The sequence below is a fragment of the Tachyglossus aculeatus genome, chromosome 17, assembly GCF_015852505.1.
Source record: "Tachyglossus aculeatus isolate mTacAcu1 chromosome 17, mTacAcu1.pri, whole genome shotgun sequence".
NCBI classification, from domain to species: domain Eukaryota; kingdom Metazoa; phylum Chordata; class Mammalia; order Monotremata; family Tachyglossidae; genus Tachyglossus; species Tachyglossus aculeatus.
This window is the reverse complement of record NC_052082.1, coordinates 31,983,343-31,998,033: the sequence shown is the minus strand read 5'-3', so window position 1 is coordinate 31,998,033 and position 14,691 is coordinate 31,983,343.

The window sequence follows — 14,691 nt, the reverse complement described above, 5'->3', positions numbered from 1 at the left end:
CAGCTGGCATATGTACAAATATACACAAGTGCTGCGGGGAGAGAAAAGGGTAGAGCAGAGGGAGGGAGTCGGGGCGATGGGAAGGAGGAGCAGAGGAAAAGGGGGGGCTCAGTGTGGGAAGGCCTCCTGGAGGAGACACATACCCATTTCAAAAGAAGATTTACTTTCCTTTCACAACTCCTGTCCATATCTAATCTTGGGGAAGCAGTGTGGCCTACTGAAAAGAGCATCAGCCTGAGAGTCTGAGGACCTGGGTTCTAATCTGGGCTCCAGCACATTCCTGCAGTGTGACCTTGAGCAAGTAACTTCACTTCTCTATGCCTCAGTTCCCTCATCTACTAAATGGGGATTTGATATCCACACTCTCTCCTACTGTGAATGTGAGTCCCATAGATAGACCTGATTATCTTATATCTACCACAGTGCTTGACACATAGTAAGCACTAACTAGAGAAGAAGCATGGCTCAGTGGAGAGAGCCCGGGCTTTGGAGTCAAGGGTCATGGGTTTGAGTTCCAGCTCTCCCAATTGTCAGCTGTGTGTCTTTGGAAAAGTCACTTAACTTCTCTGTGCCTCAGTTCCCTCATCTGTAAAATGGGGATGAAGACTGTGAGCCCCCTGTGGGACAACCTGATCTCCTTGTAACCTCCTCAGTGCTTAGAACAGTGCTTGGCATATAGTAAGCACTTAATAAATGTCATTATTATTATTATTAACCAAGAGCCCATTGTTGGGTAGGGACCGTCTCTATATGTTGCCAACTTATACTTCCCAAGCGCTTACTACAGTGCTCTGCACACAGCAAGCGCTCAATAAATACAATTGAATGAATACCACAATCATTACTATTAGTATTAATCTCAGGAATAGTTCTGTTCCTAACATTCCTTCCTATATTTAATTGTTTTAATATAAGATCAGAACCAAGGATGATGATGGTCTGCATCACTATAAGCTCACTATGTGCTGAGCACCTTGTTAAGTGCTGCGATATTTCAGATAAAGTCCTTATTGGAGAAGTAACTCATAATCTAAATAGGGGAGGACAAACACATTAATAAAAGTAAGGTTGAAAACATTGGGATCTAAGAAGAAGCACACAGTGAAAAATTAAGAACTTGACAAAGGGAAGACGTTCTTAGCGAGGGAAATCCTCAGCAACCTCATTGCTCCGGACCAGAGTCCTTGCTATAAATGATTTAGTCTCTTCAGTGTCCCACCAGTTCTAAAGACCACTGGGAGCCCTGCCTCTGATGCAGGAACAGGGCAACTTCACTGTGGCAGTGAAGAAAGGCAGGTGGTTTTGATGGGATTGGCATTTTCAGGCAAAATTCATTTGTAAACTGAAGCTTCTTCCGAACTGCTGCTGCTTCAAAATTCTTGTCGCTTCTCCTTCCATGCTTCTCTTCTTTCAGAATTATCTAATCACCATTCAAAAAGGACATAGTGTTTCCTATAGACTTGACTCACAAGGGGAACAAGTGAAGTGGATACATCTTCACAATAAAAATCAGTCCTGATCATTTCAGCATTCATCCCCTGTCCAACAGCATTCATGCACAGTCACTGAATAATCATGGACAATTTTAGAGAGTTTGTAGCATTCACAAAGATTATCAATGTTGATTAAAGTTCAGAAGTGAAGGATAGTCAGTCCTAGGTGAATGATATGACCTTAATAATACGTTAGAATTCACACTGTTTATATAACAAACACCTGAAGTTTGATATCTATGCACAGAATTGAAAATTATACATGGACTAAAATCGATGCTGACTGACAAATTATTCATTAAAGATCTTTGGAATTTGATAGGAAGGAAAACAATATTAATTCCTTTATCAAACTAATGGTACCGTCATTAGCAATAACCACATTTACAAGTAATAAATATTAATCCATCAATCCATCAATGGTATGGATTGAGCACTTACTGTGTGCAGAACACTGTACTGAGCATTTGGGAGGGTACAATACATCTTCACAATAAAAATCAGTCCTAATCATTTCAGCATTCATCCCCTGTCCAACAGCATTCATGCACCGTCACTGAATAATCATGGGCAATTTTAGAGAGTTTGTAGCATTCACAAAGATTATCAATGTTCATTAAAGTTCAGAAGTGAAGGATAGTCAGTCCTAGGTGAATGATATGACCTGAATAATACGTTAGAATTCACACTGTCTATATAACAAACACCTGAAGTTTGATATCTATGCACAGAATTGAAAATTATACATGGACTAAAATCGATGCTGACTGACAAATTATTCATTAAAGATCTTTGGAATTTGATAGGAAGGAAAACAATATTAATTCCTTTATCAAACTAATGGTACCGTCATTAGCAATAACCACATTTACAAGTAATAAATATTAATCCATCAATCCATCAATGGTATGGATTGAGCATTTACTGTGTGCAGAACACTGTACTGAGCATTTGGGAGGGTACAATACAACAGGGTTGGAAGCCACGATCCCTGCCCATAAGAAGCTTGCAGTCCAGAGAGTGAGGCAGACATGAATATAAATATGTGTTGAGAGGCTGAGGGTGGGGTGAATTCCAAGTGCTTAAAGTTTGTAAATAGTTTTTGAAATAATTCATAATCTAAGCACTCTGAAGAGAGGAGCATCATATACTAGTCAATGATTGGTTCCCCAGAATATATAAACTGCATTATAAATAAGCAAGGTATGAATAATTTTTTAACAACCACAAATACAGTTGAGATAATTTGCTTGTATCTTTAAGGAAGCAATTAGTATTTATATAACTTCTCCGATCTCAGTGACCCCTTTACACCTTCTTTCCTCATCTTTTTTATAAATAATACTTTTCATCCACCATGATTACTTTTCTAAAATGACACAACTGTTAAATCTTTGAAATTCTTAAGGAATGAATAATCAAATGTGGTAAATGCAAGGCCTTGTGCCCTCATCATGAACATCTTTAAGGCGTTTAATGGAATTTGTCCAGTATAAAAGCGTCATCTTCAAACGTGGTTAAGTATTTCCTTAGACAGTCCAAAATATGTGATTTAAAATCAACATTGACTATTTTAACAAGTTTACCTTGATTGAGTGAGCACCTGCTTGTATAGCAGATCTCACCAGCAGTAATGTCAACTTTCAAAGTATGTGTGTGGGTGCTCTGTGTGTATATTTGTGTGGGTGTATTGGCCTCAATGATGCTATTTCTAATACTGAGCTTTTAATCATTGAATTCTCATGTGCCTCTCAGTGACAAGATTCATGTCTAACGCTCATCCTCATAGCCTTCCCAGTTCTAGTTCTTGGTACAGTGCTTCTTATTGCTTAGAATAGTGTTTGGCACATTGTAAGTACTTAACAAATACCAACATTACTATTATCATTATTGCAGTTCTCGGCACACAATAAGTGCTTAACAAATGCTATTACTATTACATGTGAAGTTGGTGAGATGGAGCAGCATGGCTTAGTGGAAAGAGCCCAGGCTTGGGAGTCAGAGGGCATGGGTTCTAATCCCGGCTCCACCACTTGTCAGTTGTGTGACTTTGGGCAAGTCACTTAACTTCCCTGTGTCTCAGTTCCCTCATCTGTAGAATGGGAATTAAGACCGTGAACCCCACGTGTGGCAACCTATAACCTTGTATCTACCCAGTGCTTTGAATAGTGCTTGGCACATAGTAATCGCTTAACAAATGCCTTTATTTTTATTATTATTATTATTGTTAATAATAATCACTTCTTACAGCACATTACAACCATGGAAATATTTTCCCTGATGGCAGTGTTACATTCATTACCTGAGGTGCCTCTCTCTGTTTTAATTTTTCTGTCTTGTCATGCTCTAGCAGAAACTTTTGCCCAAAGACAGTTACCCGATATCTGATTACAGACTGACAGCTAGACTGATCTGTTTTCTAGTGCTGCTTCCCAACTGATTGCTGAAACCACAGTATCTGTGAATGGGCTTCATTGTGTCATCTGAGTATTTCTTCTGTCCACTTACCTTATGATTAGCCCATATCAACTCATCTTTAGCAGCTAATTTGAGTACCCAGCTGCTGATAATGTGCATGTGTCCTGTCCAGTGAAGGGTAGATGTGATGAGGTGCAGTGGTTATGAATGCATTAATAACAATACCAACAATAATAATAATGCAATAATGGTGTTTGTTGAGTTCTTATGTGCTTGGTGTTTGTTAAGATCAAGCGCTGGGTTAAGCACTAGGGTAGATAAATAATAATCAGGACAGACCCAGCCCTTGTCCACCTGGGGCTCATAATTTTAGTAGGAGGGAGAACAGGTGCAGTTGCTGAGGGTTAATTGTTTGAGGGCTTACCATTTTGAACATGATATTAAGTATTGTATGTAGATGGCATTGGGAGAACTCCTCTCGAAGTTAAATACAGTGTCTTGAGAAGCATTATGTCTAGGAATAGGTCTCATAAATCTTCTGTGGTCTATGTATCTTCATTTTTGTCTCTGGACCTTTGTACTACTCTGTCTTTGAATCTTCCTAAGGACACACCAAATCTTTCTATTTTGGTTTTCGACCTCCTAATCTATCCTTGTATCGCTGAGCTTTGTGCCGCTCCTCAAATAAACTTGATCAGTAACAACTTTGTTTTTGTGATATAAAGCCTTGGTTGTGGAAAGACTCTGCCAAGTACAAGCTGGCAGGAAATATTGGTCTTCTTCAAGCTAATTGTCAAGCCATAGCCCACTGATGATTCAAAGTAATGGGTCATTATCATCTGCCTTGTTATTTGTCTTCCAAAGTACAGTCATCAATGCAGAGGAGCTCCTAGGTAACTGATGCAAGCACTTTGGATGGAGCACTCAGTCTGTCTACTCAAAAGAGAAGCAGCATGGCCTAGTGGAAAGAGAACAGGCCACGAAGACCTGGGTTCTAATCCTGACTCCTCCACTTGCCTGCTGTATGATCATGGGAGAGTCACTAAACTCCTCTATGCCTCAGTTGTGACATCTGTAAAATGGGAGTTGAGACTGGTAGCCCCATGGGGGACATGGACTGTGTCCACTCTGATTAGTTTATATCTACCCCAGTGCTTAGAACAGTGCCCGGTACATAGTAAACACTTAATCCCACAGGAGGAAAGTTGGCCAGGGGAACTGTGCTACTCTCTGACACACACTTCCAGATTTCTTAGCTGCATCCTCAGGGGTGGGTGCATACAATATTTTGAAAGAAAAATGGATCTATAAACATCTCACTGAGGATGGGAAGGGTCAACTAAAGCCCCTCCAATTCTCACCCAGGCAAGTTCCACCACTCCCCAGATCCACCACTTGTCTGCTATGTGAGCTAGGGCAAGTCATTTCACTTCTCTGCCTTCATTCCCTCATCTGTAAAATGGGAATTAAGAACGTGAACCCTATGTGGGACAGGGACTTTTGTCAACCCAATTACCTTGTACCTATCTAAGCACTTAAATCAGTCCTAACACATAGCAAGAGCTTAACAAATTATTAGCAAAATGAATATTAAACCCAGATCTTTTGGAATCTTGAGAAGTGAGTGATTGACATAGGGCATCTCATAACAGTAGGAAAAGTCCATCTACATTGGTACAATCAGTTCATTTATTCAATGATATTTATTGAGTGCTTACTGTGTGCAGAGCACTGTACTAAACGTTTTGCCTCACACTACCATATACCACTACCAATGTCAATGGCTTTGACATTGAATGCCATTTTTTTTTATTCTAAAATATTTATTTCTCTCTAAAGTCTTCTGGGGATGAACTGTTCTTCTTTTTCCCAGCCTATTAGAACATTGGCTCAGAGTTTAGTGTTCTAAAGACACCGTTTTTGCTCCATCTCATAAATAAATGAAGTTTCAAAATGGAGCATCTGGTAGGAGAAAGACAGCTTCACCTTTTATTTTACTTTCAGTTTAATAGATTGAGATCATTGTCCCTGCTGATTTTACAGGACTGTTGGCTGAACATTTGGAAGAATTTGTAATAAGCTGGACATACATTACTGTTATTTATTTATTTATGAAGTAATTGCTGGCTGTCCTCTTTGGTTAACACTGACCTAATGGAATCTAGGTTTTGTACTGGTTTTAGTGCTTAACAATAGAACATTGTATGTCTAATTGATCGCCAGTCATAAATATTAAAATAAGAGCACAGTTTCAAGATTGGCATTATGCATAGCTCTGTGACTGGAATTATACAACCAGTTTATCTCACATTAATCAATGTAATACATTCCTGAACTTTACAAATAACCTGTGACATAATAAAAACATGAAGTGCCAATTATTACTTTAATTATGACAAAAGGAAATTTTATTTTCCCAAACTCTATTTTTACTATCTTGTGCAAACTTTCACTTCCCTCACCTTTTGGTTACAGCAGTACTTTCAAGATTAATACCGCTGAACATTGCAGAATTCAGGAATTTCAATGAGTCTGGACAAATTTCTTAAAGGAAGGTAAACAATTTAATTAGAGATGACTAATGAAAGTTGATTATTTTTTGTGTCACGGGTGTCAGGAAATTCAGAGGTTATCAGCAGCAGCCAGACCAGACTTTCAATCGGCCTTCAGAGGTGACCTCTCCAGTTTGTCTTGCACTGAACATATTCATTCAATCGTATTTATTGAGCACTTACTGTATGCAAAGCACTGTATTAAGCACTTGATATGAGTTATGTGCCTATGTTGCCTACGTAGACCAATGTTTGGGGAATATGCTCTAAATGTTTTATGCAATATCATTAGAAAAAAAGGGAGTATTTGAAATTGGAACTTATGTGATGGAATCTCTTGTAAATGATGGACAAGTCTCTGTCTAAATATGAAGACTGTGGGATGGAGAATCTGTGAGAAGAAATTGATTCTAATGTTGATGGTTTGGTCAGCGCCACTGCTGTTCTCCTGACCCTGCCAGTCATGTTCCTTCTAGGACAGAAGACTCAACTAGGGAGTACGGAGGCAGAGTTATAGTACATTCTGAAAAGTGTGCAATCATTTTATCTTCGAAAAATTGCAGCAAGCAAATGCCATGAGTTAGCCTCATAGACCATTAGCAAAGTGGTTGCCAGCATAGCTACCTTGGTAGCCACTCTTGTCTTTATTACTGATCCTAGCCAGCTCTTTGGGGGACTTCTGCTGAGCCTGTTCACACAAAATACCTTCGGTAGTTCTTTGGTCAAAAACCTTAACCAGTGATGGCAATACCCCTACAGCCTCTTTCCTAGTTACAGTGGTTTCATTCCATCATTGCAGTGAATTATACACAAGACATACTATGGTAATGTCTCCAATTTGTAATTTCAAATAACGGTATGGATGAATCCTAGAATATGCGTGTAATTGATTTACACATTTTACTTGTTGAAGTACTCACTTATTCATTTTTCCTTTCCATACTTTTGAAACTACCAAGGGGCTCAATCAATCTTTGTATTGCACACTTAATGAGAAGCAGCATTGTGTAGTGGGCACACGGTCCTGGGAGTCAGAAGGTCATGGGTTCTAATTGTAGCTCTGCCATTTGTCTGCTGTGTGACCTTGGATAAGTCTCTGGGCCTCAGTTACTTCATCTGTAAAATGGGTATTGAGACTGTGAGCCCAACATGAGACAGGAACTGTGTGCCCCCTGATTTGCTTGAATCCACCTCTGTGCTTAGAGCAATGACTGGCACATAGTAAATGCTTAACAAATAATAATAATAATTATTTGTTAAGCATTTACTACATACCAAGCACTGTACTAGATACAACAGAAGCAGCATGGCCTAATAGAAAAAGCACAAGCCTGGGAGTCAGAGAATCTGAGTTCTAATCCCTGCTCCGCCATTTTTCTGCTACGTAACTTTGGGCAAGTCATGAAAAGTTCTCTGTGCTATAGTTTCTTCATCTGAAAATAAGGATTGAATCCTACTCCCTCTACTTGACTGAGAGCCCCATGTGTGACAGGGGCCAACCTGAATATCTTGTTATCTATGCCAGTACTTAGTACAGGGCTTAGCACTTCACAAATGCCATTACTATGAAAAAAACAGATCAGGCACAGTCCTACAGTGCTCTGCACACAGTAGGCACTCAATAGCACCATTGATTGGTTGATTCATTGATTGATCATCTGAACCAAATTCTACTTTTTCCTATTGGGAAAAATCAATCAGTCAATCAACAGAATTAGTGAATGCTTACGATGTGCAGAGCACTCTACTGACTGGGAGAGTACAATGTAATAATAATTCCAATAATAACGATGAAGGTGATGATAATCATAATAATATTAAGCACTTACCTTGTGCCTAGCACTGTACTAAGTGTTGGAGTAGATACAAGATAATCAGCTACTACAGGGGCTCACAGTCTAAACAAGAGGGAGAAAAGGTATTAAATCCCCATTTTGCTGATGAGGAAAGTGAGGCGGCCCAGAGAAACTGTGACTCTCCCAAGATGACACAGCAGGTAATGGCAGAACTGAGATTAGAACCCTGGTCCTCTAACTCCCAGGCCTGAACTAGGCCTTGCTGCTTCTCAATAGAGTTTGGTGGACAGCATTTCTGCCTTCAAAGAGCATAGAATATAGTACAGAAAGTCACAGACTTGCAATAAACTCAACTGAATTTTAGTTCCCATTCTTAAACTTTGTAAGCCAAGAGTAATTAACAAAGGTTTTGCCTTCAATCAGTGCAGATGCATTGCTTTCCTTGTCCTCTAGACTGTAAATTCTTTATGGGCCTTAAATATGTGAGCTAATTCTGTTGTATTGTAATAATAATAATGATGGGTTTTGTAAGCGCTTACTATGTGTCAAGGACTGTCCTGAGGATTGGGTTCGATACAAGGGTTATCAGACTGTCCCAAGTGGGGCTCACAGTCTTAATCCCCAATAATGATGATAATAATAATAGCAATGGTCTGTTGCCAGCTTGTACTTCCCAAGAGCTTAGTACAGTGCTCTGCACACAGTAAGCACTCAATAAATACGATTGATTGATTGATTATTCATTCATTCATTCATTTGATCATATTTATTGAGCACTTACTGTGTGCAGAGCACTGTACTAAGCACTTGGGAAGTGCAAGTTGGTAACATATAGAGATGGTCCCTACCCAATAACGGGCTCACAGTCTAGAAGGGGGAGACAGACAACAAAACAAAATATATTAACAAAATAAAATAAATAGAATAGTAAATATGTACAAGTAAAATAAATAGAATAATAAATCTGTACAAACATATATACAGTCAATCAGGTTAAACGCAGTTCTTAACCCACATGGAGTTCACTCAATTCCCATTTTCCAGAAGAGGTGACTGAAGCCCAGAGAAGCAAAGTGACTTGCCCAAGGTCACACTGCAGACTTGTGTTGGAGCCGAGATTGAAATGCGGATCCTTCTGACTCCCAGGTTTGTGCAATATCCACGAAGCAATGCTGTTCCTCCAGGAGGCCTGTTAAGTTAAGCACTTACTTAATTTAAGTAAGTTAAGTTAAGCACTTACTATGAGTCAAGTACTGTTCTACGTGCTGTGATAGCGACAGGCTAATCAGGTTGGATAAAGTCCCTGTTCCACGTGGAACTCACTGTCCTAATCCCCATTTTTACAGATGAGGTAACTGAAGCACAGAGAAGTTAAGTGACTGGCTGAAGTCCACACAGCAGACAAGTGGTGGAGCCAGGATTATAACTTTAGTCCTTCTGATTCCCAGGTCCATGGTCTATCCACTAGGCTGTGATACTTTGCCAAGTGCTAAGTACAGTGCTCTGCACGCAATAGGCACTCAATAAATAAAATTAATTGATGGACTATCTTCAATGATAATTATTCTGAGCCCATTTGCAATTCAGCAGCACAACTCAATTTACATGAGGCTTAATCTCACTTAGTGAAGGCGCCAGACAAGGAAACTAACAATAAATTAGCTCACATATTAAAGTGCATATGCTGTTGAACTACAAAGTGTTTTTAAGCTTTACCAAATACTGTATTTTTCAGTTTTAATAATAATTTCCTAGTCTATGAAGTACATTCAATCAGCCGTATTTATGGAGCACTTACTGTGTGCACAGCACTGTACTAAGCGCTTGGGAATTACGATGTGGATGGTGCTGCAGTCCCTTGAATATGTTTTCTGAGTTTGTTTTGTGTTTGGCTTGATTTTGAGACAGAAGATTTTATCCAGCTGATATCTTACGTAGGTTTTTGCACAGTCTTAAATCAGCAGGTTCACCGTTAGCCTCATTATAAATAATGAATAAGATTCATCCATCTTCTAGTATGTTGTGTTCAAAAAATGAAGTAGAAGAACAAACATTATTCCTTCCAAACTGTGTCTTCTTTAGGGAAGCTTGGCCCCTTTTGGTGACAGTAGAGTTGTATTTTTCATCATACATTAAAAATTCATTTCTGGAATGTCCACTTATCCCATTCATGAATTTGATCAAACATCGCTTGCCGAAATAGAAAGTGAGTCCAACACCCAAATTGACTGCATCAATTGTTTAACTCAAATTATTTATAAGAATATGTTCCCTAAGACTTCACTGGTTATTTTCTTTGAAAAATGAAGATTCAGCCTTGCAATGGAAAATATAAAGTGGACTAACTGCAATGGAGATTGCAACCCTGGATTGCCCTGGATTAAGTTATAAATGGTCTTTCTTACAAGGAACCTTGATCATTTCTATTGAAATATATATTTAAATTCCAATTTATATTCAAATTATCCAGGACCAGTAATGATGGAAGTTAAAGGTGGTTAACCTTTCACCAGGAATCTACTGAGCGAGGATTTGATCCTGGCTTCCATTTGAGACATCTTCATCAGCTGTTCTGCTACATACCTGAGGGATGGGAACACAATCATCATTCACCGCATCTGTTTTGCAGAAACATCAGGGACAAATTGACTCAGCGTATTAATCATCTTTGGGTTAGAAATTCAGAACATTAAACATTTGTGATTCATATGCAGACACCCAGACTGAGCCCCCTCCTTCCTCTCCCCTTCCCCCTACCCCAGTCCTACCTCCTTCCCCTCCCCACAGCAGCTGTATATATGTCTGTACAGATTTATTACTTTATTTTACTTGTACATATTCACTATTCTATTTATTTTATTTTGTTAATATGTGTTGTTTTGTTGTCTGTCTCCCCCTTCTAGACTGTGAGCCCGCTATTGGGTAGGGACCGTCTCTATATGTTACCAACTTGTACTTCCCAAGCGCTTAGTACAGTGCTCTGCACACAGTAAGCACTCGATAAATACGATTGAATGAATGAATCTGTAATAGAACATGCTGATGATGAACATGACTATGAATAATTGGGAAATCTGAAAACACAGACAATGCCAAGTATTTCTGTTTTATCAGTTGAAATGAAGAAAGAAAAAACTTTATTAAGAAATTTATAGACTGTGCTGAGAGGAGTGGGTTTCTATTCATTCATTCATTCATTCATATTTATTGAGTGCTTACTGTGTGCAGAGAACTGTACTAAGCACTTGGGAGGTACAAATTAGCAACATAACCTTTCATCATGTAAACTGTCTTGGGAAGATCCTGTCAGGCTCAATGGGGACCTAAGCTCTTTGATTTAAAGGATAACCCAGGAGAAACCAGCGTTCTCTTCCTGTGGATGTCATTGACTTTGGAGTCAGAGGTCATGAGTTCAAATCCCAACTCTGCCAATTGTCAACCGTGAGACTTTGGACAAGTCACTTAACTTCTCTGTGCCTCAGTTACCTCATCTGTAAAATGGGGATTAAGACTGTGAGCCCCCCGTGGAGCAACCTGATCACCTTATAACCTCCCCAGTGCTTAGAACAGTGCTTTGCACATAGTAAGCACTTAATAAATGCCATTATTATTATTATTATTATTCGATTCTGCCATTTCCCCTAGTTGGAATCATCTGGCCATGACTCGGCTGACCCTAATGATTTCTTTGCTATTGTTGGCTCCTTTCATGATTTACTTGTTCTGAGTTCTCATTGTTCCCTGGACAGGATTGTCTTTGACAACTACTCTATTGTGGTTTTTGTTAAGTGCTTACTATGTGCCAGGCACTGTTCTAAGCACTAGAGTAGATGCAACCAAATTATGTTAGACACAGTCCCTGTCCCACACGGGGCTCACAATCAGACGTGCTCTACTCCCTTTCTGCACCCCAACCCACCCGCTTCATTCTTCTCAAGCCTTTCTATCATTTTCATTGAACCAAACTTGATGAGCTCTCTCGGTGAAACAAGAATGCCCGCAGATCTGTTGTCACAGCATCCTTTAATAACTGACCATGAAATCTCAAGCTCTGTCCTTTCGGGAATGGGAATGAGTCAAGTATTTGATCTGTTCTGTTGGCTAGCCAGAGATCTGGATCAAAACTGCCTGCTCGATATTATTTTGCTGTGACTAGTGGCATCAAACAACCCCTGTATTCTCCAAGACACTTCCACATTAATGTCTGTGGACTTGCAGCCTGGCACATTCAGGGGCCTGAGGAGCATCGGGTCTACATGAGGTAACGCCAAGATGAGAGACCCTTGAAACTGAGTTAATATGGAAGATGGTGACAGAAATTCACAATCCCTGAGTTACCATTAGCAAATGATTGCATATTAGTGGCCATGTGGAGATGTCCAATGACTTACCTGTGATATTACATGAGCTGCTAATTACTCTCGGATGAAAATCAGTCTGAAAACGACCCAAGGAGTACATCACATCTCCTGCTCCGATGACATTAATCAATGGTGTGTAGCTTAAAGCACTTTTTAGGAAGAAATCTCTCCTTTAGGACTCTGAATGCCAATCCTAGCCCTGCCCCAACTTTGCTCTTTCTTCAGCAATTCACATCATCTTTTTTTTTCTCAGTTCCTTTATTGGTTAAATGTAAATGGCAATCCAATCAACCTAACGAAGTGGCTTGATGAAGATCTGAAGCCTGATTAAGAACCATTTTATCAGGTCGATATAAAGAACTTGGCAACTACTGGGAAAGTTTGGAAATGTGCATTTTCATGTTCTTTCCCAGGCTTCCTTCCTGTTTCTCAGTCCATATCATTCCGCTAATGGAAACCTTGTGACGGCTCCACATTCTCATTTCCGAAACGCCAAGGTTATTCAAGTCTGTTATCAGTCTGCCTCAGATCCCCTAACCCTTGCCCCCTCCCCTCCCCCTGCCTGCTCTCCCCAGTAGCCAAAATGAACCTTCTCACCCTGAGGCCGAGGGAAGAAATCATTTGGAGGAATAAGGACGATAGCTGGCCAACTCATTAAGAGAACTTTTAAATGGGGTCAAGATAAAAGTTGCAAAGTTTCTAAGCTAAGTCAAGACTTTTTAAGGGGAACTTTGTCCAGTGAGAAATTTCAAGTAGGTGAGATCCTTTAGCTTCTAAATGTGGGTGAAACCAAATGGACATTATCATCTTCATCATCATAAACACCATCATTATCACTATCATTGTCATCATCATCATCTTCATCATCCTCGTCATTATTGTTGTCATCATTGGCATCACCAGCGTGATCAGTGTTTCTTTTACAATAATAATAATAATAATAATAATAATAATGAGGATGATGCTATTTGTTAAGTGCTTTACTAGAGAAGCAGTGTGGCTCAGTGGAAAGAGCATGGGCTTTGGAGTCAGAGGTCATGGGTTCAAATTCTGGCTCCACCAATTGTCAGCTGTGTGACTTTGGGCAAGTCACTTCACTTCTCTGTGCCTCAGTGACCTCATCTGTAAAATGGAGATTAAGACTGAGCCCCACGTGGGACAACCTGATCACCTTGTAACCTCCCCAGTGCTTAGAACAGTGCTTTGCACATAGTAAGCGCTTAATAAATGCCATTATTATGTGCCAAGCATTGTTCTAAGCACTGGGGTAGATACAAGGTAATCAGATTTTTTCCATTTGGGATTCAGAGTCTTAACCCCCATTTTACAGATGAAGTAACTGAAGCACAGAGAAGTTAAGTGACTTGCCCAAGGTCACACAGCAGACAATGGCTGTCTAAGGTCACACAGCAGACAATGGCTGTCTACTATGCGCCATCAAGCCATCAATTCATTAACCAGTGGTATTTATTGAGCACTTGCTGTGTGCAGAGCACTGTACTAAGCACTCAGAGTACAATACCCATGCTCTGTACGAGACCTCTCCCGGGAGAAGCAGCTTGGACTAATTGATAGAGCATAGGCCTAGGAGTAAGAAGGACCTGGGTTCTAATCCCAGCTCTGGCACTTGTCTGCTGTGTGACCTTGGGCAAGTCACTTCACTTCTCTGTATCTCAGTTACCTCATCTGTAAAATGGGGATTAAGACTGTGAGTCCCATCTGGAACAGGGATTGTGTCCAACCCGATTATCGTGTATCCACCCCAATGCTTAGCACAGTGCCTGGCACAAAGTATATACTTAACAAATACCATTATTGTTACTATTATTATTATCAGAGTACCACCCACAAATCACCATAGTCCAGGGACGAACAGCCAGAAGCAAAGGAATTTATGACATTGCTGGGGAATGCTTCTGCCCTGCGTGGTGGACAGGTTTGGCAAAAACAGTGAAAAGAACTAGTAAATATTCATTCAATCATATTTATTGAGTGCTTACTGTGTGCAGAGTACTGTACTAAGCGCTTGGGAAGTACAAGTTGGCAACATATAGAGACAGTCCCTACCCAA